The sequence below is a fragment of the Eulemur rufifrons genome, chromosome 16, assembly GCF_041146395.1.
Source record: "Eulemur rufifrons isolate Redbay chromosome 16, OSU_ERuf_1, whole genome shotgun sequence".
NCBI classification, from domain to species: domain Eukaryota; kingdom Metazoa; phylum Chordata; class Mammalia; order Primates; family Lemuridae; genus Eulemur; species Eulemur rufifrons.
In genome coordinates this window covers 40,894,906-40,922,307 of record NC_090998.1, presented here as the reverse complement: position 1 = coordinate 40,922,307, position 27,402 = coordinate 40,894,906, and the positions used below count along the sequence as shown (strand labels likewise).

The 27,402-nt window shown below is 51.5% G+C and overlaps 1 pseudogene; it reads right to left on the bottom strand.

Moving 5' to 3' along the window:
- Positions 1 to 1,501: 1,501 nt before the first annotated feature.
- LOC138397281 (keratin, type II cuticular Hb5-like) lies at positions 1,502 to 17,507 on the bottom strand (annotated as a pseudogene).
- Between the last annotated feature and the right edge of the window lie 9,895 nt (positions 17,508 to 27,402).

Below are 27,402 nucleotides of genomic sequence, written 5' to 3'. Positions count from 1 at the left end.
TGGAGTCCAGAGCCTGCCCTGCCTGTGGCAGCCGAGCACTGAATGGTGTGTGAATGCAAATGTGTGCTTGCTTCCAGAATCTTCCAGATGTTTCTACAGAGGGAAAAACCCTTGGGCCGCTATCCTCCACCTTCTCATTTTGGAGAGTTGTGTCCTAGTTTTCCTTGTGGCTTCAGTTTAGAGTCATTCCCAGCCCTTCGCTTAACTCTAACCTGGCTCCAAAATACCTGTAGCCAATTTGTATTATTTGTATTATTCTCCAAGCTCTCTGGGACAGGAACAGTCACCTGAGTGGCTGGACAGCATGGGAGCTTGACCTTCCCCTGGGTCGAGGCACGACCCCATGGCAAGCACTTGCCCGTTCATCCTGCCTGTGCTCTGCTTGTCTCTCACCGACCGCCTTCTGGGTTGACCGTTCCAGCCACACTCCTCGAGTGACCTCCCAGTCAAGAGGCCCATTACTGTGGGGACGCTTTCGCCTCCAGCTGCTGTCCAGTGCACCTGTATGCATTTCAAAGACTCCGCGGGGGCTCCAGACTTCCCCCTGCCGTGTGCAGGAGGGACTGGCCCATGCAGAGCTGGTGGGATGGAAAGTTAGGCCACTTCCTGGGTCCCTCTCTGGTTATGACTGTCTGTGGGTGCCTTGCCTCCTGAGCTCTCAATCTGTGTTTCAATAAATGCTGCTGCCATGCAAGGGTACGTGATCTTGTGAACCACATGTCTCCGCTCCCTTCCTGCCCCATCTCCAGCCGACTAATCCTAGTCCAGCCCCACATGGTGTTTCCCCGGTCACCCTCCAGTGTCACCGCCTCTTCCTGTCCACTTCCACAGCCTGATTCCACTTGGTCCTCCTCAGTCCCCATAGGCCTGGACCACAGCCCCAGATCCCCACTAGTGACCCCACCCTAAGCACTGCCAGCAGCCAGGACCCCATCCCAAATTCACTGCCCTCACCCCCTCCCACCTGGCTCCAGTCACTTCCCAGCACACGTGTGGCCTTCTTATGCCAGATGCAGGCTCCTTCCCACTCCTCCTCAGCCCTGTCCAACCCCTCTACCCAGTGCTGATCCTCCAGACAGGGACCCCATCCCACAAGTCCCCCCCACACATACCCCTCCCCCCAACACAGTGTCTAGAACCCCGAGGATCTCTGGTTCTGCCAGGGATGTCAATGGGTGTGTCTGGAGCCTGGAACAAGCTGGAACTTCCTTGAGGACAGAAAGTGGCTCCTCTTGGCTCTGACCCTCCACTAAGTCCCAGGATGGGGCTCCAGGATATGCCAGGCCTGGGACATGTTGGATAAACTCAGGCAGCTGGTACAGCAGCAGGTACAGGCATCCAGCCCCTGGGGACTGAGCTCCACTTCTCCATTAGGAGCACAGATTGGCTATCTCTGCTGTCAGGCAGGTGTCAGATGTCGGCTGCCAGCCCCCTCTTCCGCCCCATCCCCAGCCTCTTTCCCTGAGAGGAGAAGAGAAGCCCTGTGCATGCTGACCAGTCCTCACTGGCAGCCCCACTGCAGGCTGCGGCTGCTGAGCACTTGGGCTGTGCTCTGTTTGAGCTTTGCTGGCTGAGGCCCCCCGACCTCCTCCAAACCCCTTGTGCCCCTCCATTCTCCCAGCAGTCTGGGCTTTGAGGCCATGGTCACAATCTAAACAGGTCAGTGTTCAGGTTAGGGGACATCATTCATCCACAGGAAAAGTTAAATCTCAGGGGCTGGAAAATCAGGAGATGAAATTTTGAGCCCCAATTCTGCCAAGACCGCCAGGTCTCTGTGAGCCCCTGGGCAAGATGTGGCTTCCATGCTTTGGGCATCAGTCTAGGCTCTGTGACATGAGGGGGTTGACCCCTTCCCAGCCCTGCCACCTCCTGTGGTTCTAGGATGCTGAAGGGAGTCTGCTTGGGCAAGACAACTTGACGTTACCATGGATCTGGGCGAAGCAAAACTAAAATACCAAACCTGATACCCCAAAAATAATAACATCACTCATTGAAAAGTCAAACAGACAGAATCTGGGAGATGTTAATAAGCTTTTTAATACACTTCCTTGCTTTGTGTGCAAAGACCAGTCAACCGATTCAGCCAAGCAGAGGCACCTTTGGCTTATGAGGATGCAGACCTTCCCCCAGCCGTCCTGGAGACCCACCGCAGGAGTCCAGGGCGAGCTCTTCTGGTTCGGAGGGTCCCGGGCTCCCGCAGCCCTCTCCTGATGAATGATCTATTTCTCATAGCAGGCAAAAGGTGCAATGCAAGGGTAACCACAGACTGAAGTTTTATTAGGAAGAAAAATTTTAAAGGAGAAGTCAAGTGACCTGAAATTGAGTGATCAAAGAAAAGCCAGAAGAGTAAGCAGCCCACACAAAAAAGTGGGCCCGTGGGAGCGATTCGGTCTCCGTCCTGGGCACCCGTCTCCCTTGAAACATCACAGACCAAGCTAACACCTCCAGCAGAGAAAATCAGGGGTGCCCTGGCGGAGCCCTGGCATCGGGGCCTCGGAGCCTTGGTTCACGCGGGGTTTCCGCCTCCCGCCCACGATGGCCCCAGGGTCGTCTGCAGTCCGCCCAGATCCCGGCGGTGTCGCGGGGTGGGGTGCTTGGGGGCTGTTTGTGGCGCCGGGCTGGGCCTGTCACCTGCAAGTACCGCCTGGATCTTACGTCCAGCGACCTGGGTGGCCGGTGGCGTAAGGTGGGGCTGCCAGTCCCCTCCCAGTCCGCACCCCACTCCAGGTGCCTAGCATGTCTGAGTGTGGCAGTCTAAAGACCCTCGGGGGTCGCCCATCCTCAGTGGGTCCCAGCGGTGGGCCAGGCCCTCCTCCCCCAGGCTCCGTCCCCAGCCCGGGTTTCGGTGGCTGTGGAGAGCAGCACCTGGTGTCTGGCGGCTGTGAACAACTCATAGAAAAGAAAAAAAAACTTTAGGGTATGTGAAGGAGTGAGGAAAAAAAATTTTTTTAAGGCTTTTTTTTTTTTTGTCTTGAGAATAAATATGTATTCTTGTGGCAGAATATCTTCTATCCAGTCAGGCCTTTTAAAATATCTTTTTAAAAAAAGTTCCAAATAAAATAAGGTGAGAGAAGTAGAGGTCTTCCTGCATATCAAATGAAAGAGAGTTAAGCACCAGAAACCCCTCTCTCCCACCCATCACAGCCAGCGAGGGACAGCCTGCATCAGGGGGACTTTGAACAGGCTTCCCTAGGTGGGCCTTCCCGGGACTGTCAGTGCAGGGATAGGCCTGAGACAGAGTTCCCGGACCCACTGCCTCCGTCCAGGCCACCCCAGCAAATGCCCTGCAGCCAGAGGTCTGAGTTTTAATTCTAGGTTCCACACAAGAGGCCTGTATTAACTGCCCCATGAAAAGATCTGTCCAAGTTCTTGGGGAACAGAGGCTACGGAGAGATGTTTCTACAAATGCTTCCAGGAGGTCAAGTCACCTTCTATCTCTTATCTCTGAAGTGTCAGACAACTAGTAAAGCTGCACCAGGCAGAAGCCCAGGAGCATTCTAGAAGCCAGAATGTTTAGCCTAAGGGACAGTTAGGGCCATGCAGAGGGAAAAGTATATGAACACTGGCATTCCCTGGACCTGGGTTTCAATTGTGGACTAGCTGCGTGACCTTAGTAAAGTTACTTCTTTGAGCCTTAATCTCTTTATCTGTAAAATGAGGACAATAATACTGTTGCTGTGAGAAATGAATGAAATACATGTACAGTTTGGCCCAGACACTTAGCAGGCGCTTAAGAAATACAGGCCCCCTTCTTCTCCCCGCCTGTACCTTTGCCGCACTCACCCCCGTGTGTGCACAGCCCAGACTGGGGCTGTGACCTTTCAGCAAAGACAAAGGGGAAGCGCAAAGGGGCCAATCTGACCCTGTGGGAAGCGCAGGGAAAGTCACCACCCTGGCCAGAATTGCCTGGCCTCCTCTCCCTTCTGCCCACACAAACCCGTGGTTCTCTAATTTTAGTTCTTACAGGAATCACCTGGGAGCTTGTTAAACTAGATTCCTGGGCTCATCCCTAGAACTCTTGATCCAGTGGTTCTGGATGGAGCCCAGGATTTTCGCGTTTACCAACTACTCACGGGGTACCTGACGCAGGTGGTGGTCCCCGGACTGCATCCTGAGAAGGACCAAAACAAGGCTGTGGGTGGGTGGGGAAAACAATGAAGGAGGCAGGCGGCAACTTGGTTACCAAGAAACAGCCTTTGGCCGTCAATATTTAATCAAGCACACTAAAAGAAAGGAGCCGTACAGGAAGCACGAAAACACAGTGAAATTCCAAACAACCACTAGTATAAACTCAGCTGGTAGGCTTCAGTCAGGCTTTTAATTCTGACATGTGAATAGCTGGGGGACTCCGGGAAGGTACAATCTCTCAGAGCAAGTGCAGAGCCTCCCCGGAGCCCCAGCTCCACGTCCCCACTGCCCCTCCATGCTGAGGCAGCATGTGGAGCCACTGTCGTCGGAGGGCGAAGCACAGAGCTGCTCCCACCCCCTGCACACCCTCTACCTGGCTCCCTTTCTAGAGGGCCCGGCACACAGGACTTAGTAAATGTCTGCCTATCTGAAGTTACTTGGGGAAGAAGTTGATTAAGCAGCTTATATCAAAAGTCTTTACATCCCTTTCCTAGACCACAGGGAAGGGGAGAGGCAAGGGAGGGTTTACACTCAGAGAGTAAATAAATCATAACTCCAATAAAAAGGCACCAGAAGAGTTAGTTCTGGGCTCCCTGTAAAGGGAAATTACTAAACTGACATTTGGGCCTGCGAGAGAAAAGATTTCGGCCTCCCACCCTACCCTGCCCCATCAGACCCAATCTGTCCGAGTCTCACCCCCTCTATGCAAACCACACAGATCTGGCACTGGAGCAGGCCCCCACTATGGAGGGGGAGCACAGGCACCACTGCTGATGGCCACGCCCCCCAGGCCATGAGGGACAGTGGAACTGAGGTCCCCACGGACCACACCACCCTGGGAATAGCTCACACCTGTGGACAGAGACACCAGGTCAGAATTCTCATCCATCCCAGCATGGTGTGACCCAGAATCCTCTAGAACCAATGATTCTCTTTATACTCTAAGGGACCAGCAACACAAGTCTTTCAAAACTACAGGTAAACCTAAACCCATTGCCATCTGCTGCTTCAGGAGTGTGGTTAGCAAATCGGACACCAAACTCCACTTAGACCAGACCGACGCTGAGATGTGTTCATACAATCTTTGAGCAAAAACTGATGGATCACACTAGAGGAATCCTCTACAAATATAGTTGCTGGAAAGGTGAGGGGAATGGATGGGTCAGACGCAGACACCTAGCCCAGAGGCTATGTGTATACTGGATTATTAAAGATAAAGATTTACAAATTGCCTGCAGAGGCCACAAATGACAATATAAATCTAGCATTTCTTCTTATTAAAACATTATACCACTTGAGAAGTATTCTGTGCATAACTGAAAGGCTTAGGCTATTTTTGCAGAACCAATTAGTGGTCAGAATTTGCCACTCATGAACTTAGGCTTCATGGATGTTCAGGATGGATTCATGTAGGGGTCGAATATTTTGGGCCATCAATTTGTCCAGATCCCAGAGACTTCAGCTCTGGCTTCTTTCACCCACTACCCCACAGACAGAGGTTTGGCCACCAGTTAGATGTAACCTAATATTAACGCTATTGATACCCCAGAGAGCCATGCACCTGACTTACGGATGTTAACTGAGCCCACACCTTCACGCAGCCTGCAGGGGAGAGGAGAGAGTGAGCATTAGGGCTGAGTCTCTCTGCTTTTGCACCAGACATATTCTCCTCCGTGCTGCAGGAGGGGAGAGGAGATGCGAGGCAGGCGCAGGCTACCACCTGCTATAGACAGCATCAGTGTCGGCCCTGCTCACCAGGATCCCAAAGAGAAAGAATATATTAGGCTGCAGGATCCAAAAGTCCACTTTATGCCATGTTGCTTTTTGGACATGGAAACTTGGTGGACTGAGAAGTAGGGATGAGGGGCATCTTCCTTGTCCCTCTGGCTGGAAATTCCAGCAAAGCCAAAGAGGTGATGGGAGCCACTACTGGCTAGCTAGATGGACACTTTTGAGCAGGAAAGGTTTGCTTATCACTCAAACTGACTCATTTTGTGAGAGATAGGGGGGTCTCACTATGCTGCCCAGGCTGGAGTGCAGTGGCTATTCACAGACATGATCATAGCACACTGCAGCCTTGAACTCCTCGGCTCAGACACAAACTAATGCATTTTTATCCTATGAGCTGAAACGCTATCCCACACACCCAACTGATTTCATTAAATGCAGAGGGAGGCTGGGGGATGTGGTGGTTAAGAAACTGGGCTCTCTCAAGCCAGGCTGCCTGGACTCAAATCTGGCTGTGCCACTTACTAGCTGGGTAACCCTGGGCAAGTCACTTAAATTTTCCCAGCATAAAATGGAGATGATAATACCTGCCTAATAAGATTGCTGTAAGGTACGATTGAGTTCTGTATGCAAAGTGCCTAAAATAGAGACCAGCACATAGTAAGTAAATCCAATGTAAGTGTTTGCTATCAACATCATAAACATCTCATTGATGGTGAGACATTTATACCACTAGAGTTGGTTGTGTATAAATGTTCCCTCCTCTCTCTCACCTACCTGCACTTACGTCTCCCCTTTTTAAACTCCCAGCTGCAAGCGTGTTTTCCCAGGAAAGCTCTACTCCGATACATTCTGCCCAGCTCAGAACACTACTCCTCATCTTTTGGATGGGGATGTATGTGGGCATCTGGCTCACTTTCCTGCCACTTCACTCTGACTTTGCCACAGTCTTAGGACTGTGCCCTTCCAGAAGATTCCAGCCAATGCCCATCATGGTGCCTGTTGATTCGCAATGCTGGCAGCAACTGTCGCTGCGTTGAGTGACTGTGGCTGCTTTTGTTTTCCTATTTTCTGCATTTGCTGCAATGAGCATTACTTGTGTAATTAAACTAAACCTGTTAAATGCCGAGAGGAGGCTATCTATTAAAAGGTCAATGGCCACAATGCACAGAACACAATTCACTAAACTGCCCCTTAAAATCACGTGTTGGGGACAGTGCACCAGTGATTATGTGATTGAGTTATTAACTAATTAGTATTATCGTATGAAAATAAGTGTCACAGTGCAAATGCCAAGTGCCTTACTGAATGCTAGTGAGTGGGTTGGGGACTTAAGGGTCCAAAGGAAGCTCTGGTGGCTTCACCTGTAGCCCTGAGGAAACTGACAGAAAGGTTCACCTGCTTCGCTCCAGCACCGGGCAGATCCAGCAGCATGGCCCGGCTGCCCGGGGTGCTGCTTTGTGGCGGATTTATAAAGCCAACCACGGTAATGAGGGGCCTCTCTGTGGGTACAGCCCTGCCTGGCCACCTTGGCTAGAGATATTCTCATTATGATAATACCCTGCTTCTACTGGTGTGTACTATGTCCCATTAAAACTCATTTAATCCTGCAACAGTTTCAAGAGGTGGGTTTTATGATTATCTCGGTTTTACAGTTGAGGACTCTGAGGTATGCAGAAGTCACATAGCTAATAAGTGGCAGAGCTGGGATTCGAACCTAGGGTGAGTGGCCCATGGCCTCTGCTCTTCATTGCTGTGCTTTACTCCCCACCTAGCCTGCCCCTCTGGTGGGACTCAGGAGGAGCACCAGCGATGTGGCGCCTCAAGGCCAGAGGCCATGCGCCATCCCAGGTGTAAATCAGCATTGCTCCTCTGAGGCTGTCTTCACTGTCCCCAGTTCCTGGCTCAAACTTTCACCACAGCTGAAGTGTCCTATCCCTTTCCTATTCCCCTGGCTCTTCTGCCTCCTCCTCTGGGAAGCCTCCCAACAGCCTCCCTGGGCCACTAACCCCAGCCCCCTGGAGGATTGATTTATGTCTGCCCCTGTGCTCTGCTGCAAGGCAAGAACCTGTGCTGCTCATTTCTATCCCCTGGTCCTGATCACCAGCCTATCTAGGTTGATAGAATCGTTTGTGCATCCCAAATCAAATGGCCTTTCACTAATTTTCTGAATGATTCCAACTTTAAGAGACCCCTGAGGCTAGCCACAGAGTAAAGCATTTTCCTGAGAATGAGCTGTAGGTTCCAGCCCGGGACAGAGCAGGAGGGAGAAGAGTCCTGGTGGCCAGTCAGGAGGTGAGCGTCAGTTCAGCTTAGCCACTAACTGGCTGTGCTCCTGGGCAAGCCCCTTCCCCTCTGGATCTGTTTCCTTGTCTGTAAAATGGGGACCTGGTTGGACTCCATGACCTCTAGAGTCTTTCCCAGTTTGAACATTTGCTACCTGGAAGATTATAGACAAGTCTGAGTGGGGGTGTGAAGGGACCCCCGTTCCCTGTCCTCACCGGCTCTCCTCGCCCTCCAGCAGGCGCCTGTAGGTGGCGATCTCGATGTCCAGGCCCAGCTTGGAGTTCATCACCTCCTGGTACTCCTTGAGCAGGCAGGCCATGTCCTGCTTGGCCTTCTGCAGGGCGGCCTCCAGCTCAGCCAGCTTGCAGCGGGCGTCACTGAGGGCCGCCTCGCCCTGCTGCTCAGACTGGGACACTGCAGCCTCCAGCTTATAGCGCTGTGGGCAAGGGGGGTGGGGGGGAGTTTGAAAAGGGTATAGGCTACAGGGACCCTGGTCAGTTCCCAATGGCTTTGGTCGTCCTATTTCAACTTTATTCACAATGGTCAGCTTTTGAACTTTCTACTATTTAAAAGAAATACATCAATGGAAAATTAACTAGGCAGGGAAATAATAGCTCACTTGGAGCTTTTTTCCTTCATTTTTGTACCACCTTATTGTAAAACTCACTTGAGGGAGAAAATGTTAGCACTGGAATAGGACTGATAATAATTAGTGACATTACCATATATTTGTATACCATTGTTAGTTTACAAGGCACTTTCGCAGATGTTATCTAATTGTACCTTCAAAGTTGTTCTGTGAGCTTGTCCGAACAGGCATTATTATTCCCACTATGCAGATGAAGAAACTGAGACTCAGAGACGCTGTGTTGTGCCCTAGGCTACCCAGTGAATTAGTGCCAAGCCCAGGTTTTCAGAGGCTACTGTACAGAGTCTCATTCTTCAGCCCTGAAATAAGTTCCCATTTGGAACTCCTAACACACCAGTTACAGCCCTTCCCTTTTGCCCCACTTAAGAAAGCATGTCAGAATGCAAATGAGCAAGAGCAGAATTGTTATGAGGACAATTTCTCTAATTTTACTTTTTTTTTTTTAATCGAGACACGGTCTTGCTCTGTCACCCAGACTAGAGTGCAGTGGTGCAATCATAGTTCATTATAACCTCACACTGCTGGGCTCAAGGAATCCTCCCGCCTCAGTCTCCTGAGCAACTGGGACTACAGGTACAGCCACCAGGCCCGGCTAAGAGTTTCACTTCTAGAAAGTAAACCATTCCCATACTTCATGACCTCAACTAATAACAGTAACAAATTACTTGTGATACATCCTGCATAGTGGTTGAGAAGAGCTACACAGAAGGGAGAGGACAGAAATTGAGCCAGGTATGTGTGAGAACTCAGTATTATGAAAGAGGTAGAATCACAAATCAGTGGATTTTTTCTACTACATGTAGAAAAATTAAAATAAAACCCTACTTACTGTATGTACAAAAAAATAGGCTTCAGATAGATTAAAGACCTAAATGTGAGAGGTAAAACTGTAAAACTAGTAGAGGACAAAATATAAGAGGATACCTCTATTACCTCAAAACTTCCTAAGTATAAATCATTAAGGAACAATATAATGGACTTGGCCAAGTCTAGGTTAAAGATTTCTGCCCAAAGAAGGACGACACCAAGCAAATCAAACGATGGAGAGAAGGTTAATTGCAACACATGTAACTGACAAAGGCTTGCAATCTAGGTACCATGGACAGGGGAACGCTGCCAATCACCAAGAAAAGAGACAGGAATCACAACTAAAAAATAGGTAGATGGTATGAACAGGCAGTGCTTAGAATGTAAATGCAAATGACAAGTAACTGTATGAGAAGACATTCGATATCACTAGTTAAACAGAGAAATGCAAATTAAAATAACAATTAGATGCCATTTTTCACCTGTTGGATCCACAGTGATTCAGAGGTCTGCTAATAGCGAGTGCTGGAACAGGAGCGCTGTGTGCTGACAGAGAGAGTGTACTCCGGCACAGTTCAAACACACCCTCCAAAGACAGTAGCACTCCCTGAAGACAGGAGGAAAGCAGAAATGAGGTCAGAAGCAGCAGGTGGGGTCTCAGCGCCCCCACAACCTGCCGCTTGGCATTCTCCACCTCGGCTGTCAGCTCTGGATCGTGCGGTTCAGCTCACTGATATCCTCTTCGGTTCTGCAGAGGTTCTCATCCTGCCGAGTCACTGTGGCCTTCATCTCCTCACACTGCGGATTGAGAAGTGAACATGCAGAAACAGTGGCTGGAGGGTGTAGTGGGATGTCACAGCAGCCTGGATCACCTGGCTCCCTGCTGTGCAGTGCTTTTTTGTTTTGTTTTGTTTTTTTCCCCTGCCCACAATTCCCCTCCTCCTTGCACTGCTCTGCCCAGGCCCTTGGCTGGGCCCCTCTGGAGCACAGGTGTGCATTTCCCAGGAAGTTCCAGCTCACGGCTATTCTCCTTGCCCTCTAGTTTGCCTTGGTTTGGTACCAGGTCTCAGTTTCAGCCCGGCTGCGGCTGGCAATATCGTCATACTGAGCCTTGATCTCGGCCACAACCAAGTCCATGTTGAGCTCCCGACTGTTGTCCGTCTTCACCACCACCAAGTAGCAGAGATTTGTGACTGAAGGAGGTGAATTTCCTGCAGAAGACAACAACCAGTGCCCTCAGCTCCAAATCCCGCTCGAATTCCTCTCCCTAGATAATTCAAAAAACAGTTCCAACTCTGAAACCTCGGGAAAGAAATTAGAAAACTACCAGCAAGTCAGCCAAATTTTAAAACTGTAGCTTTAAGAGGACAAGGCTGGGATGAGGCCTATGGCCTCCAGGCAATGAGTAAGGTGGGAATCCACTAATGCGTGGATCCGGGGAGACAGATTTGTATGTATGTAGACAAACCACCCATCTCTCCACTCTGGGCCCTGAACTGTCCCAATCAGCTGGACAGATCTTTATAATGGAATCAACCAGATAATGGTCACGGTAGAGTCCTGGATTATCCACTTGGGTTTTTACACTAACTGAATTAATAAATTAACTGTCAAATCTCCACTTCATGTTGTGCTGTGTAGATGGGCAATTAATCACATTCTTTCAAATAATCTTAAAGAAAGAGCATCGCCCACTTCCATTTTGAAAGGAGGCCTGAACAAAAGAAAAATCCCCTCTGGTCACAGAAGGAAAGCCGGCCAGGCTCTAGGAGAATAAGGAATGCATGGCTCTCCCTGGAACCCAGGAACCAGAACAAGCCACACCCGGAGAAAACCTTCCTCCACCTACTTCCCTCCCTTGCCCCTCCGGAGATGGGGAGAGATTTACCTCCTGGTAGAGAGACCGCAGGAAGACAGTCTCCTCCCTCAGCACCTCCACATTGGCCTCCAGGTCCGCTTGTGCAGATAGGCAGAGTCTACGTCCTGGGGCAGACAGACGGAGACGATGGGAAGTGGGCTCTGTCGCCTCTTCCGTGCCTCTGAGACTCGGCACTCCACAGCAGGCCCTGAGGCCATCTCCTGGCCCACCTTGCTGCCGTGGCCAGCCCCCGCCCAGCCACCCTGCACTTACTAGTCTAACGTGGACTTCTCATCTTCGCCTTCTGGGCCCCCCAGGGAGGGATGAGGCCTTTGCTATCTGCCATTGACATTACCTCCCATCGCACAAATGTCCTGAGACACCCCTGGAGACAGGACGTAGAGAGAATTCTGACCCCTTCAGAACTGAGGACCTCGCTGAAGAAGGCACAGCCCAGAACAGCAGGCCGCTGCCTCCCAGCGAATGACCCACAGAGCATGAGGAGGTGGCAGTCAGCAGAGCCTCTCCACAGGTCATCCTCAAAGCCCAGGTCAGGCAGCACCCAGCACCCAGATAGCTGGTCTCCTGCCTGAGACCAAAGTCAGCTTCTGTCGGCAGATCTGTTACCAGCCCTCTCTCCATGCTGTGGTTACTCACAAATACGGTGGCTGGGAGGCACACTGTTTGTTACAGAACATTCCCATGCACTTGCACCCACCAATTTGAAACCGAAGGGAGATCAGTAGCAGTTTTTTTCTCTGTTGTTTTTTTCTTTCCTCTCATTTCCAATTGCACTGAATGATGGCCACATGTATAAATCATTCGCAAGCTAAGAACCAACCCCCATCTGGCATGATGGGAGGAGGCGTTGTCCACATGAGAGCAAAATAGACCTAAAAATGAACACTTCAGCCAATCAGGTAGTTTACAAAACGACAAGCAGCAGCATGATGTTTTCTTTTTATAAAGCTACATCAGCACAGTCTGGGTTCCCACTTGGGGGCCAAGATGGCCTTGCAGCCAAACCACCCACCTTCACCTGCCAGGGGACTCGAGTGCCTTGCCACCACCAACTGGACTGATGGGAACAGGACGGGACACCCAGTATCAGAGCATCTGGTCCAAAATTTAACTCTCCCTATGTGGGGAGGTCACTTACCTTCTGCAGCATCACAAAGTCATTCTCCGCCGTGGCCCTGAGGGCCATCGCTTCTTCATACCTGAGGAGAGACAACCCAGGTGGAAAGGCCCCCAGGACTGATGGCCCTGGGCTGACAGCCAGAGCCCAGGTCTGCAAAACTCCCTGGTGTTCCCCTTACTTTCTGTGCGCCTTTGGAGAAGAGGCTTGGTCTCTCTGGGCTTCTATTTCCCAGCCCAAGAACCCAACAAAAGGACACTGGACTTGAACTGAAGTCGGTGCAAAACAAGAGGCACATCATTTACTCTCCCTGCATCTTAGGTTAAATCATCTCGTGTGCAGTGGGGCCTGCAGTCAATATTTGTGGGATGACTAAAAGACGGAGAGATGTTCCAAGGAAGCCTTTCAACTACAGAATTGTACAACACATAAAGCTCTATGAAGCATTCCCTATGAAGTTCTATTCTGCCACGATATCCAAGGACTTGAACTCCTGGGAGCAACCCACCGTTCAGGGGCACTTCCCCAACCCTCCTCGACCAGCCTGGCCCCATCCCTCTTGCCAGTGAGACCTTGTCCCTGGAGCAGTCCTGCCCCAACAAAGGAGACAGGAGTTCCCAGAGTGGTGTTTACAACTTGTTAATTACAGGGTAATTTGGGCTGCAATAAACTTTCAGCTCTATCATTACCACCCTCACACCCCCAGAGTGGGCACAGCCGTTTATCCCTGCACACTGAGAACTGTGTCTGCTCTTGCTTCTCCCCCAGGGAAGTGAAGACCCACTGCCAGGTCCATCTGGATGGGAAAATTGCATGTCCCACGAATCCCAGGGAGAGTTAGAATTACAAGGACCGATTAATGTCAAAATCCCCCTTCACCTTGTCCGTATCTACAAAGTAAAAAGGGGCAAGTTAACAGTGACCCGATGAGTTTAGACTAGGTAATGGCCAAACTAAACAACTCAGGCTAAAACAAAAGATTTACATGGACATTTGAACTGTGGAGCCCTGCAGAACAAGAGCCTGGTGGTTTCTCTGCAGAGTAAATAAGGAATAATCCAAGTTCATCAGATACTTTCAACGGCATCAGCCAGATCATTTTCAAGATACCTGTTCAGGGCCTTTCCCTTTCCAGCCACCCAAGCGCTGACTGCTCCTGGGTCCTCCTCTCCAGCCCTGTTGGTCTTGGTCCTCCTGTTTCATTTGTTCCTCTCTCTTCATCTCCGTGTCAGTCTGTACCCAGGATGTATGTATGTCCCATCCCTCCCAGACTTGGAGCTTTTCTGCTCTCCAAATCTTTCCACAGTACCAGGATGGGGCTGCAAGAGCTGGGAGCTGAGTCAAACGGATAAAGCAGAACCATCTGGTAGCTAGTTGAGATGACCCTGACCTTTGGCCGTCTTCGCCTCAAGGGAATTGTGTGGCCTCAGCTAAGACCTACTCCTCTCCCTAGAGCCACCCCAGCCTTGTCATGCTCACCTCTTCTTGTAGCCCTCCAGCACCTCCTGCACGTGGTTGAGCTCTGAGGCCAGCCTCCCGCTGTTGGCCTCCACGCACTCAGCCTCCCGCCTCAGCGTCTCGATGTAGCCCTCGAACAGCGGCTCCAGGTTGCTCCCGCAGCACTCGCGGTTCTGGTAGAACTGCCACTTGGTCTCCAGCAGCTTGTTCTGCTGCTCCAGGAAGCGCACCTGCCATTCGGGTGGAGAAAAGAGACTCAGGAGGAGGCCTGCTAGGAGTATGCTTTGTCCCCCAGAGCTCTCGCTGCCCTTGGGGATGGCCCCTGCCCTGCAGCAGCCTCTGATCTTCCCCAAGAAGCCAAACCATTGACAAAGTCTGAAAGTGCAGGTTACAAATATTCCCCACCCATCCTCACCTCCCAGAAAGAGCACACAATTTGCAGCCATTTGTTTATTCTGCACAGGATGCAATAACATTTGATCCTGTAGAAATATTTCAGACTATATGTGGTAGGGCAAATAATGACCACCCCCCGCAAAGATGTCCATGCCCCAGTCCCTGGGACTTGTGGATGTGTTGTATTACATAACAAAAGGGATCTTGCAGATGAAATTAAGGTTATGGGCCCGAAGATTGGGAGATTATCCAGGTGGGCTCAAGGTAGACCCATGGGCCCTTCAAAGTGGAAGAGGCAGACAGAAGAGTGAGAGAGGTGCTCAGAAGGAGGCAGAAGAAAGATTTGGAACATGAGAAGGACTCGGCCCAATATTTTAGGCTTTGAAGATGGAAGAAGAGGGGGCCACAACTCAAGGCATGTGGACGGCCTCTAGAAACTGAGTACAGCCCCCGGCAGCTGGCCAGCAAGGGAACAGGGACCTCAGTCCTGCACCCTCAAGGAACTCGATTCTGCCAGAGCCTTCCTGTCCCTGGAAACAGAAGGTCCCCGAAGACCTCCAGAAAGAAATACAGCCCCTGATGTCAGCCTCATGAGATAATAAATTCGTGTTGTTTTAAACTGCTGCATTTGTATGGCAGCAGTTTAAAAATGAACCCACAATGACTCCCTCACTCTGATCTGGGGGCACTAGAGCCCAAGAGGGGGACTTCAGACCAGGAATTAGACCTTGTTGCCTAACTCTGCCACCAACCAGCCCACTTCGCCTCATTCTCTCTGTGCCTCACTGTAAACTGAGGCAGGAGGAGTACATCGGCAATGGTACACTGGCCGCCCCAGGTCCTATCAGGCCCATGGGCATGTTTTATGTGGCCTGCACACTGCTGTATAGAGATCTGGTTAGTTGCCAACATTTAATAATTGAGCGATTTAAGGCAAGAAGCTGGATCTCTCTGACCTTCTTGACAAGCTAGAAGCTCTGGCAATGCTGGCCCCTTTTTGTCCTGGCTCCCCCTCCATGCCGGGTGGCAGCATCTCCTCTAAGGGAGGTCAGACACCAGCCTCAGCAGAGCTGCCCACCCCCCCACACACCCTCCTGCTGTGCAATGGCATGCAGGTGCACTTGCCTCTAGGTGCACACGCCTCGCCATTTGGCTTCATTCTCACGACCTGCGAGGCTGCCATCAAAGTTTCCAGTTACCAGTAGGTGATTCTAAAGTAGGTGGTTCCCTCTCAAGCCCTAACCTACAGGGAGTGCAAGCCTGGTATGAAGAACACTCAACTGGCTGTGCTTGCAGAAAAGGCACCAAAACCCTGATTGTCCAAAAAGCAGCACATGGACCCACGTCATGGGGCAGCCCTCTGGCTTGCTGCTCTGTAGGACTGAAGCCACTACACCAATGTAGGCTGCAGCCTGGACCTTAGTGCAGTCTGGAGCCTGCAGGAAGGATGCTGGATGGAAGTGGGTGGCCGTCAGCAACCCCAGGGGAGGGGAAAGCCAGCCTGGCGTGAGTCCCTCTCCCCAGACCCAGCACTGATGCCTCTCAACAGAGAGGGCAGCATCCCTGGTGATGTCCAAAAGGCCATGTGCAAAGATCCCTTTGAGTCTGCACGCTCATGGCCCTCACTGTGCTTTGGAACAAATTAGAAAAAGATGCCCTCTCCAGACAGATGCAGCCCCCTGCCAGGGCACACAGCCCAGCAAGCAAAGCATGGGCTGGATTTTAACCTACCCCACTCTTGGTGGGTGTTCCTGTGCAATGAACAACCTGCATAATTCTACAGTCACCTTCCTTGTGTCAGTGAAAGGGGACAGTGGTTTGGACAGCTGGCAGTATGTTAAGAGTGGATGTCCCATACATTTGTGCACAGATAAGCCCATTTCTGATGGTGGTGTTGGTCTGAGACCATCACCCTGGTGTGTGCCTCCTTACATAGTCCCTGGGTGTAGACCTGCACACCATTCAGCCCTGGAAGATGAGCCTTTCCTCCCTTGTGCTTCGATTGCTGTCCTCCCACAAAGTCTGTGAGCTCTCAGAGGGGCCTTGTTAGGTCAAGAAACCAGAGCTATATACTTAACCAGGAGGACTCATACTGTAACATCAGAAAAATGCAATTCCTTGAGCCATCCCCTAAGTTTCTCAGTTTGCTGCCTTTAATCTGTATGCATGTTGGGGGGTAGAAGGTGCCTTGGGCAGGAGTCGTGAGGATTCACAGCCTTCCTGTGATGTCCCCACCAAGAAGGAGCAGGAAAGGAGCCTCTGGCCCCTCTTCGTCCTGGCTCCCCATCCAGCGGTGGCAGCATCTCCTCTGAGCAGGAGGTCAGACACCAGCCTAGACAGAGCTGCCCACCCCACCCGCACCCTCCTGCCGTGTGCTGGCTGAGATCCAGAAGGTGGGCCACAGACCACGCTCAGCTCCAGCTGGGCGGTGTGAGCAGCAGCTTCTGTCTGGTGGTTCACATCCATCATAGCAGTTGACCCTCACGGCAACATTTGAAAACCAAGACCCTGATTCAACCGTATTCTCAAGGCCATGTGCTAGTCAGTAGCAGGAGAAGCTGAACCCAACCCATCATCGAGTTGCAAGTCCCTTACCCCTTCCTACGCCACAGCCCCCGAGGGAACAGCACGCAGACCCACCTTGTCGATGAAGGCAGCGAACCTGCTGCTGGGGCACCTGTTCTGCTCCTTCTCCTCGTGCTTGACGCAGTGCGCGTTGGGGTCGATCTCCAGGTTGAGGGGCGTGAGGAGGTTCTCGTTGACTGTCACAGTCGTGACACGGGGCACTGGGCCTGCAAAGGCCCCCTGCCCAGTAGCCAAAGCTTCCCCCGCTGTGTAGGGGCCATGCACAACTCACCGCAATGTGGGGGACCCCACCGCACACAGGCTCTGGCTGCCAAAGCCTCTGAGGGCCTGTAGCCCGGCCCCCCAGGACGGCCCCCACAATGGGCCATGGCACTGCTGCAGCTGCGAGCCCCAGGCTTGGGCGTGACGGCGGAGCAGGAGCTCAGGTTCCTGACCCCGAAGCTGGAGCTGAAGCGGTAGGAACGGCCCGCCATGCCTCTGCCCTGCAGGACGGTCTCGGGAACGAGGAGCAGATGGAAGGATGACACGGTGTCACACAGGAGACCTGTTGTTGCTCCTGCCTTTTATTGGGGAGAGCACAGGCCTGCCAACAACATAAAAGGCAGGAGAAAGTTAATAATGCTATTTATGAGCGTGGGAATCTCCCACTAGGCAGACTGAGAGGAAAGCTGAGACCTGCCTCTTTTAATAGGCACATCGCCCTGCATCACGGTGCACCTGCCCCTGCCTCCCCGACCTCACAGGCTTGCACGTATCTACCAAGCCCCTAATTCCCCTCCGACCCTGTGAGTGGACCAGGGATTGGACCAGGGTAAGTCGAGGCTTGGGCCAGCACTTGACACTTCCTATGTCCCACGAAGGTCCCACCTGCCCATCCTTCCAGGCTGAGCACAAACCTGCCCTGTGTCTGCCCTTAACTCCACCCTGTCCATAGCACAGTCACTGAGTTTGTGTTGCCCCTGAGGGCAGGAGGCCTGGCTAGTCACCCTCGCATCCCCCTGGCAACTAGCACATGAGGTCCTCAGGAAGCCCTGGGTGAATTGAACAGACTGGACACAGGAGCAAGTGGCCAGTATCTGGAGAGCTCCTCTATCTGGTCCACAAGGACTGATGGAGCCTCCACTCTGTGCCACGTCCAGCAGCTGCTGGGAGCAGCCTGGAGGAGGCTCCTTCACTAGGAGGCAAGTGCTGAGGTCCCCCCAGAACAGGCCCTAACCTATATGTCAAGGGAAATAGGGTGAGGTGGCCAGGTTGCCCGGGAGGAACCTGGACCTCACTGGGGAGACCCGAGGCAGGAAAGAGCTGCAGCAAGAGAGGGAAAGACGATTCACTGGGTAAAAGGCACAGATGGCGAGCTCTCGGCCTCCTGCGGGCCACTCACGGCTGGCCGGAGGGTCACAGAGGAGGCAGGACCAAAGCCAAGTGCTAGAGGGTGGTATGATCTGGGGGGAGAGCAGAGGTGGGTTGCAGAGCCACCTGGCAGAGCCATGACACAAACCTGCTTCCTGGAGATATTACCCAGCGGGTGAGCTGCTACACCACGCCAAGGCCCTGGGCTGGGGCGGCTCACCCTGACTCCCACCCTTCTCACAGGGCCTTCCTGTGCCGCAGCCAGGAAGACAGGATGGCAGTGGGACCCAACAGGAAAGCACCTGCCTCCACGCTAGAGTGCCAGCAGCAGCCCTGGCTGTGATGGTGCCAAACCGCAGCCTCCCCGACCCCAGGCCCTTAAGGAGGGCTCTCTGTGCGTAAAGACAAGAATAACAAACAAGCACCACATGTACTCACCATCAAACTGCTGTTAACTGATCAACACTTAAGTGCACATATAGTAATAACATTCGTCGGGTGCCGGGCAGATGGGAGGGCGAGGAGGGGATGGGTGCATACACACCTAATGGGTGTGGTGCGCACCGTCTGGGGGATGGACACGCCTGAACTCTGACTCAGGTGGGGCAAAGGCAATGTATGTAACCTAAGCATTTGTACCCCTGTAATATGCTGAAATTTAAAAAAATTAAAAAAAATTAACAATCTTCCAGAACTCCCTCTTGGAGAAAAGGCCGGGGGAAGGGGCACAAGAAAAGAGCCAAACACAACAGGAGAGATGGGAGGGGGTGTTCCTGGTGTGTGTGTGTCTCTGTCTCTCACACACGCATGCACACACACAGTCCTCACAGGAGGAAGACAAAGGGGACAGGATCACATTCTATGAGCAGAATGTAGGGATAGATCCAGAGGTAGCTGGGTCCATCCCAGACCGAGGGACCTTCAGGATGAGACGAGGACCCTGCTTCCGCATCTGCAGGACAGAGCTCCGAGGGTGACCAGGACGGCAGAGGAGGCCCGGGGAGGGAGACACCCTATAAATCGGATACTGTAAGCAAACAACTTAGTCCAGCCCTCTATTCCTGTGGCCGCGTGGCTGCACCGCTGCTTGCTGGCCTCGGAAACACAGCGTCTGCACTAACTCTAACCGGTGGGGAAGAGTTGCGTCTGAAGGCTGGCGGCTCCCGCATGGAGAGCACGCTAAACCAGGGAAGCAAAATGGAAACTGGAATTCAAACCGATGCTCTGGGGTGCGGGGGATTGTCTCACGCTAGTCTCTGCTTTTTCCCCTTTTGGTCAGCTAGTATTTACTGAGCACCTACTACATATCAGGCACCTTTCTATGACCTTGGAATATCCCAGTGAATAAAACAGACAAAGATGCCTGCTTTTGTAAGTTTACATTCCAGTGGGAGAGATGAATGATAAACTTAATAAATCTTATATTCGATGGTAAAAAATGCTAGAAAATCAGAAAGAAACAGGATAAGGGGAATCAGGAGAGCTGGAAGAAAGAATGGGTACAATTTTGATAAGGTGTGTGGAGTAGGCTTCATGAGTGGATGACACTGGGGCAAAGGTTTTGAGGAGGTAAGGGGACAAGCCAGGCGGGGCGAGGAAAGAGCCTGTGCGAAGGCCCAGGGTGGGAGCAGGCCTGAGTGTTCCCACCAGGAGCGAGGAGGCCGGTGCGGTTTGCACAGCGAGCGAGGCAGGATTCAGAGTGTGAGCGCATTCACGGAGACGCAGGGAGGCAGGGCCTCCACATGGACCGCGGAGGGCCAGCACACCGTGGTGACAAGCTCTGCCCCCGGGCGGAGCGCAGTGTGAGCCTTGGAGGGTTTGGGGCAGAAGCTTGGGAGCAGGGTAGGAGAAGCCCTGGAGGGTTTGAGAGGTGCTCACCTGTGGAAAGACTTTGAGGAAAGAGCTGATCGGATTTCCTGACAGGTTGGATTTGGGATGTGAGAGAAAAGGAGAAGTGAAGGCTGCCTCCACTCTCTCTCGTGGGTTAAACTTGTGTCTGCAACAAAGAAAAGCAGCCGTACAGGAGACAGATGCCAAGGTGAGTGCCCCAAATGCCCTTCCCGCCCTGCTGGCCGTGCAGCCCAACACAAACCACCTACTGTCTCTGGCCCCCAGTGTTCTCAACAGTGCGGGCAAGGGTCAGACCAGGTGACTTTCAACATTTCCTAAGGAAGCCATGTGGTCTCCTTTTTGTTGACAATCTTTTAGAAGCACCTTGGTGTGTGTTTGTCTTCTTCCCAGGCTTGAAATCCAGGAGATCATTGTCTACGCAACCTCAGAGCCTTCCTCTTGCTCCCCAAGCACCAAGAGTTTGTTTATTCTGTGTGGATTTTTTTTTTTAACCCAGTTTATTACGGTTTAATTGTCATACAAAAAGCTATACATGTTTAATGTATACAACCTGATGAGTTCGGAGATAAGTATACACACGAGTGAAACAATCACCATAATATATGCCATAAACCTATCCTTCACCTCCGAAAGTCTCCTCCTCTTTGTTTATCCACCATTATTATTATGTGACGTGAACATTTAACATAACATCTATCCTCTGAGCAAATTTTTAGTTATATAATATAATATTTTTAACTATAGGCACTATGCTGTCCCTAGGAGTTATTCATCTCTAGGAGTTATTCATCTTGTAAAACTTAAACTTCTTATAACAGTCTATTTTGAACTTCAATCATATGCAAAAACTCTGCACTTTTACAGCCTCCCCAACACTTTATGTTATTGATGGCAGAATTTATTTATTTTTATATTACTTATCCGTTAACCAATTTTTGTGGTTTTAGTTATTCTTCATGCTTTTGTCTTTTTTTTTTTTTTTTTTTTTTGAGACAGAGTCTCACTCTGTTGCCCAGGCTAGAGTGAGTGCCGTGGCGTCAGCCTAGCTCACAGCAACCTCAAACTCCCGGGCTCAAGCGATCCTCCTGCCTCTGCCTCCCAAGTAGCTGGGACTACAGGCATGAGCCACCATGCCCGGCTAATTTTTTCTATATATATTTTTAGCTGTCCATATAATTTCTTTCTATTTTTAGTAGAGATGGGGTCTCGCTCTTGCTCAGGCTGGTCTCGAACTCCTGAGCTCAAATGATCCGCCCACCTCGGCCTCCCAGAGTGCTAGGATTACAGGCGTGAGCCACCGCACCCGGCCATGCTTTTGTCTTTTAACTGTTATACCAGGGTAAAAAGTGATTTATATGTCACCATTACAGTATTACATTATTCTGTATTTGTCTATACATTTATCTTTACCAGTGAGATATATATTTTCATAAGCTATCATGTTGCTATTTAGCATCCTTTTGTTTCAATTTGAAGAACTCGCTTTAGCACTTCTCTGCAAGGCAGGGGTAGGTGGGATGAGCTTCCTCAGCTTTTGTTTGTCTGGGAAAGTATCTTTCCTTAATTTTTAAAAGACAGTCTTTCCAGGTGTTCTTGGTCTTTTTCTTTCCACACTCTGAATAGAAGGATGTGCCAATTTATCGGATGTGGGAGAGAAGGGAGCGGTCCTGACGATGGTTCTCGGGGCTGCAGCTTGTGCGAGAGACTGGAGGGTGCGCAGTGTCACCACGTGGGCAGCAGGAGGAAGTGGGGGTCCGGTGTTGGTGGGTGGGCGCCTGAGCTCAGTTTGGGATATGCTGATCGAGATGCCCATGCGACGTGGAGATGGAGGAAAATAGAAAACACTGCCCTGTATCGAGAATGTGCTCAGTGCTTTCCAGCTATGAGCCCCTTTAATCTTCCCCAAAATCCCACGTGGGTGGGTGTCGGCCAGGATGCCCCAGGCTTCTTGGTGGCAACAAACAGCCCCAAAATCTCAGGGCTCACAGCAACAGCATTTCACTTCTGACTCACACGCCACGTCCACCGTTGCCTGAGGACTGTGCTTCCTAACACACTTACTCCAGGACGCTGGCACAGCCACGGTGGAGTGACCACTCCCTGGAACATCCCCACTTGCTGTGGCAGAGGGGCAGAGCAGTCTGGGGTGTCACGCTGGCGATGCAGCATTGGGACTGGAAGTCACCACATCACTTTCGCTCACACCTCACGGGCTGGAACCAGTCACACCAAAGGGCAAGGAGAGGCAAGCCATGTGCTCAGAACAGGGGAGACCTAGAGCTATTGGTGGCCAGGCTAATGACAGTCTCTGCAAGATGCGTTATTCTCACTCAAGAGGTCCCCGAGGCTCGGCTAAATAGGTTGGTCACAAAGGAGATCAGCAGACAAGTCAGGTCTGTCCGGTGCCCAGGGCCTTCTCCCAAGCCCCGCACCCCTCTGGCTGACTGCAGAGGAAGGTGGACATGAGCACAAGGTGCCCAGGCAGAGACGGGGAGTCCTCCGTTGCTGCTGTTCCCCATTTAATGACAAGCACTCAACGCATACCCTGCATGCCACAAGGACGAGGGCTGGCACTTGGAACACCTCTGAGAAAAGCCTTCCAGCTCAGCACCTGGTGTTAAGTGAGCTCTGCTTCCCTGGAGACCGAACTTAAAGCCGTCTTGCCACCCAAGTTTTGCATGAAAAATAAGAAAAAAAGATGACAGAATGGCAAAGCACAAGCCAACTGCCCTTTCCTAGGCAGCACAACCAATATCAGGGCCTTCCTGCATGGAGTAAAAGTCAATTATTAATAAAAACGTCAAGGCACACTGATCACAGCCCTGCCTGAGCTGGCTGAGGGGATTAAATGAGGTAACCGTGCAATGCGTTCAGCGGTGAGTGACACGGACTGCATGCTCAATACATGGGCAGGACCTGGGGCTGCTGGCCCATCTCAGCCTTGAGCTGGCTGTGTGGCACAAGGACAGCCACATCCCCGCTCTCTGAGCCACTTCCCAGTCTGTAAACGGAGGGGTTGCACAGGGTGGTCCCTGAGAGCCCATGGGGCTGCACTGTGGTCCCTGTGACCCTGAGCTGTGGAGTAAACTTCACACTACGTTCCACGCACTTGACGCGGCAGGAAAGCTTGAGAAATCAGTTTTAGAAATATTTCCATCTGCACAGAAGAGTCTTGAGTCAAACCTCATCTATTTAATATTTTATTAAGTGCAACACCTCTTTCCCTCATGATTCAGCGGCAGGTCCCTGCCTGTGAATTAGATCCCTGCTTCTAAGGTGACTCCAAACTAAGTGAGACTGACGGAGACGGGGGAGAGGACAGAGAGCCTGGGACAGAAGGAGAGCTCTGAGCCAGGATGAGAAGGGGCAGGGCTCAGCCATACCACGGGCAGGCGGGAGGCGGAGGCAGTGTTCCCCGGGGTACGGGGTACGGAGCTGTCAGAAGAGAGTGCACATCACCAGGCTGAAGGAGGGGAACCGAGGGAGCAGCTTTGACTCTCCCACATCCAACGGGGAAGGAGACGTGGGCTCTTCTGATTTCTAGGGTGAAGCGGCCCTAAAGAGCCAGCGAGGCATTCGAACAATAAACTAGGATACTCGCTGTGGCGCTGTGTGAGGAGTGGGAGAGGAAGGGGGGCTTTCCTGTGGCCCCAGATTTGCAGCCAGGCCCAGAGCTGAGCACAAAAGGTTGTCAGTGTCCCCCCGTTCTAAGAGAGCTGCACAGTGGACCTGGTCACCACTCCCCATGGTCACAGGCCCAAAAGATGGTCTTAGAGGACAGCGGAGGCTGCAAGGTCACCCAGCAGCACAGAGGGCGAGGTGTGGCCACACGTTGCAAGGCAGCACCAGTGTAGGGGACCTCAGAGGAACCAACCCTCAAACAGTGGGCTTGTGGGGCCACCATCCAAATTTAGAGGCAGCCACTGAGCCTGCTGCCCTCACAAGCCTCACAAGCTGTCACCTGGGCAGAGGCCCATTTGACAGTCTCTCCCTGACTCAATATATGTCAAAAATCTCAAACGGGGAGGAGGGGTTGGGTAAATTCACACCTAACTGGTACAATGCACACTGTCTGGGTGATGGGCACACTTAAAACATTGACTCAAACTGTACAAAAGCAATCCATGTAACCAAAATGTTTATACCCCTGTAACATTCTGAAATTAAAAAAAAAAAATTTACAAAAAAATGAAAATCTCAAAGGAGAAGGAGGGTGGAAGGTTATGATGAAAAGACCCGCCCACCCGGCCATGAGAGCCAGGAACGGGCCAGCCTGGCTGTGTGGGCAGGTGGCTGAGGGTGGGGAGAGAGGTCTGGGTAAAGCATAAAACCGAAATTTCACACTGAATTTAGAATGCCTTAAATTCTGGAATAAGATGAGGCTAAAAATCTTATTAGCCGTAGTAAGTGCCGTAGTAATGGAACATGGGCTCACTTTGTAAATTATTAACACGAAATCCAGGTAAGCGTCTGTTCCAGTTACTACGGCAGTTACTAAGCCCCCAAACGCAGTGGCTTTAACCACCAGCGTATGTTCTACGCGTGAGACTGCAGCGCGGGCAGGGCTCCACAGGGACAGCTCACTTCCTCCGTTTCGGGGACTGCTGCCCTCTCAGGCGGCACCCACAGACTTCCGGTGTCCAGAGCAGTGGCCGCTCTTGCCCTCTGCTGCTCAGACTGCATGGGAGGAAGTGACCAGTCTGAGCCCCTCACTGCTTCCAGAGGACTCTGCTGGCCAGGACAGCACCTAGAGGGGCACCAAGCGCACCTGGGGCCCTGAGACCCTGCCTGTGAGGGATCATGGATGCAGGCTGGGTGTGTGTCTTTGGGTGGGTGGGCTGCAGAGTGGAGGGGGTGTGTGAGATGCTGAGCAGGGCTGGTGGGGGTCAGGGTTGATGCCATGGAGTAGGCCCAGAGAAGTAGAGGACGGCCAGTGGGCTCAAGTGACAGGGACTTGGTTTGAGGCTCAACATAAGATCACTTCACACTGCGCAACCTGGCCAGAGCCTCCCTGTCCCTGGAGGGACCCAGCAGGAGCCGTGCAGCCTGGAGGGTGGTGTGGGACACCACGCCCCCAGAGTTCCCCATTCCAGTAGTTCAGAAGGCTTGCCAGAGAAGGAGTTTCAGGACACAAACAGGAAGCAAAACTGGACCCAGAAATGCTCATAATTACCCTTTCCTGCCTTCTTCCAGGAGCTCATCCAGCTGCGTCACACCTGCATGATCTATGTACGTCCCATTTCAGACCAAAACCCTGAGGCTCAGAGAAGCTGTGAGTGAGTCACTGCTGTGCTGCAGAGGCGCCTTAGAAAGGAGGTCCCCGGACCGCGGGGGCTGCCACAATGTCCCACTAGAGGGCACCCTCCCCTGGCATCTGAAGGCATCCAATGCTGCCATCTGGGAAAGCCCTTCCCTGCAGGCAGCTTCCCCAGTTGATCAACATGGAGTGTGGCTTCCTGGGCTCTTCCCTGCTGGGACTTCTCACTCTCTTGGTGGCTTACTAAGGACTGAAGTCTGATCTTTTTCTCTGCCCCCCCTCCAAAAAAAAATTCCTTTCTAAGTGGGCCTGGTGAGTCACATCTACAAATGATAAAAACTCAGTAAACAGGATTTTATGTTGTTTACTTCCCACCCTGATTCTGCTATAGCATCACATGAAAGAGAGAAGACGCTTAAACATTCCTTTCTGCTGATTCCTGGTCTTTTGGACAAAATCTTACTCTTTCAGCCAATTGTCAACTAAAGAATCCCTAAATCCACCTATGACTTGCAAGCTCCCACTTCAAGATGACCTGCCTTTTTGGGGCCAAACCAATGCATGCCTTCCATGTATTGATGTATTATTCTACCTGTAATTCCTGTCTCCCTGAAAATGTGTAAAAATCAAACTGTAACCCAACCACAGGGAGTCCATTTGCTCAAGGCTTCTTGGGCGTGGCTCCAGGTCATGGTCCTCAAATTTGGCTTGGAATAAACCTCCGTAAATTATTTTACAGAGTTTGTCTTCTTTTCTGTTGACATTACCTGTAAGTACTCAGCACTCTGCGGTGTACCCCTCCCTGGGCAGTCCACAGCCACCATCTCATAGTTAACTTCCTAAACAGACCTTGTGGACCAGGCTTCCCTCCCCCAGCCCATATTATACCTTGGCAGCTTTAGCTCCCAAAAAACTCACCTCCCAGATGCATCTCCCCAGACACCAAAGGCTCAGAGAAGATATCTGAAGGCTCCTGAGCCCGACCCGCAGGCTGTTTTATTTTCAGGTCTTCTTGTGGACCTCCCAGGCAGAGAGCTGAGCCCACCACTCTCCGGCTCCTGGCACAGTGCTCTCGTCAGTCCCCGGAAGCCCCCTCTCTGGTTTGCTCGAGTGCTCTTTTCATCTCATATCCCTCCTCTGCCTCCTCGCACTCCCAAAGGTACCCCCATAATAGATATGATGTAGTCCCCAAATATTTACTCATTGCTGTAAAGAAAGGAGCAATGCCTTTGAAGTGTGTATATCTTATTTACATAAATGGTACATGCCCAAGCCCTTGTTCTGGTTTTACCTTTTTTAACTCAACACTATGTGGCTTGTAAGTACATCAGTTTGGTCACTTCCACCTTTGGTATTCTGCCCCATGGTATGTGGTATGCATTTACCTTCTTTTATAATATTTGTACCTGTCCAATCTACGGTCACCGAGGTTGCCCCCAACTTCTTTCTGCTACAAATAATGCCATGATGACATTAGGACAATAGTCTTGTCCTTGCATGAGAATCGCTTTCAGGAGTGGGGTTGGATTTCTCTCAGGAGTGGGATGGCTGGGTCATTTACATAGGCCTGTGTAAATCACTGTGTGATGTTATGTTGCTTTCCAGGGCGTCTACACCAGCCTCCACTCCCACCCTCAGTGCACGAGTGTTCACATCCTCCCCCTCTCCACGCCCACCTTTCTGATCCTTGCCATGTTGAAGGTACAAAGATATCTCATGCACTAGTTTGCATCTTTCTGAGGACTGGGGACGGTCATCATTTCTTCATATCCCCACGAGCCCTTTGGTCTCTCCCTTTTGTGAACTGTCTATTCAGATCCTTGGCTAGGTTTCTGCTGGGTCTCCTGTCTCATTTGTTGATCTGTAGGAGTTCCTTACTTATTTTAGATACTAAACTCCCAGGCTAGCCA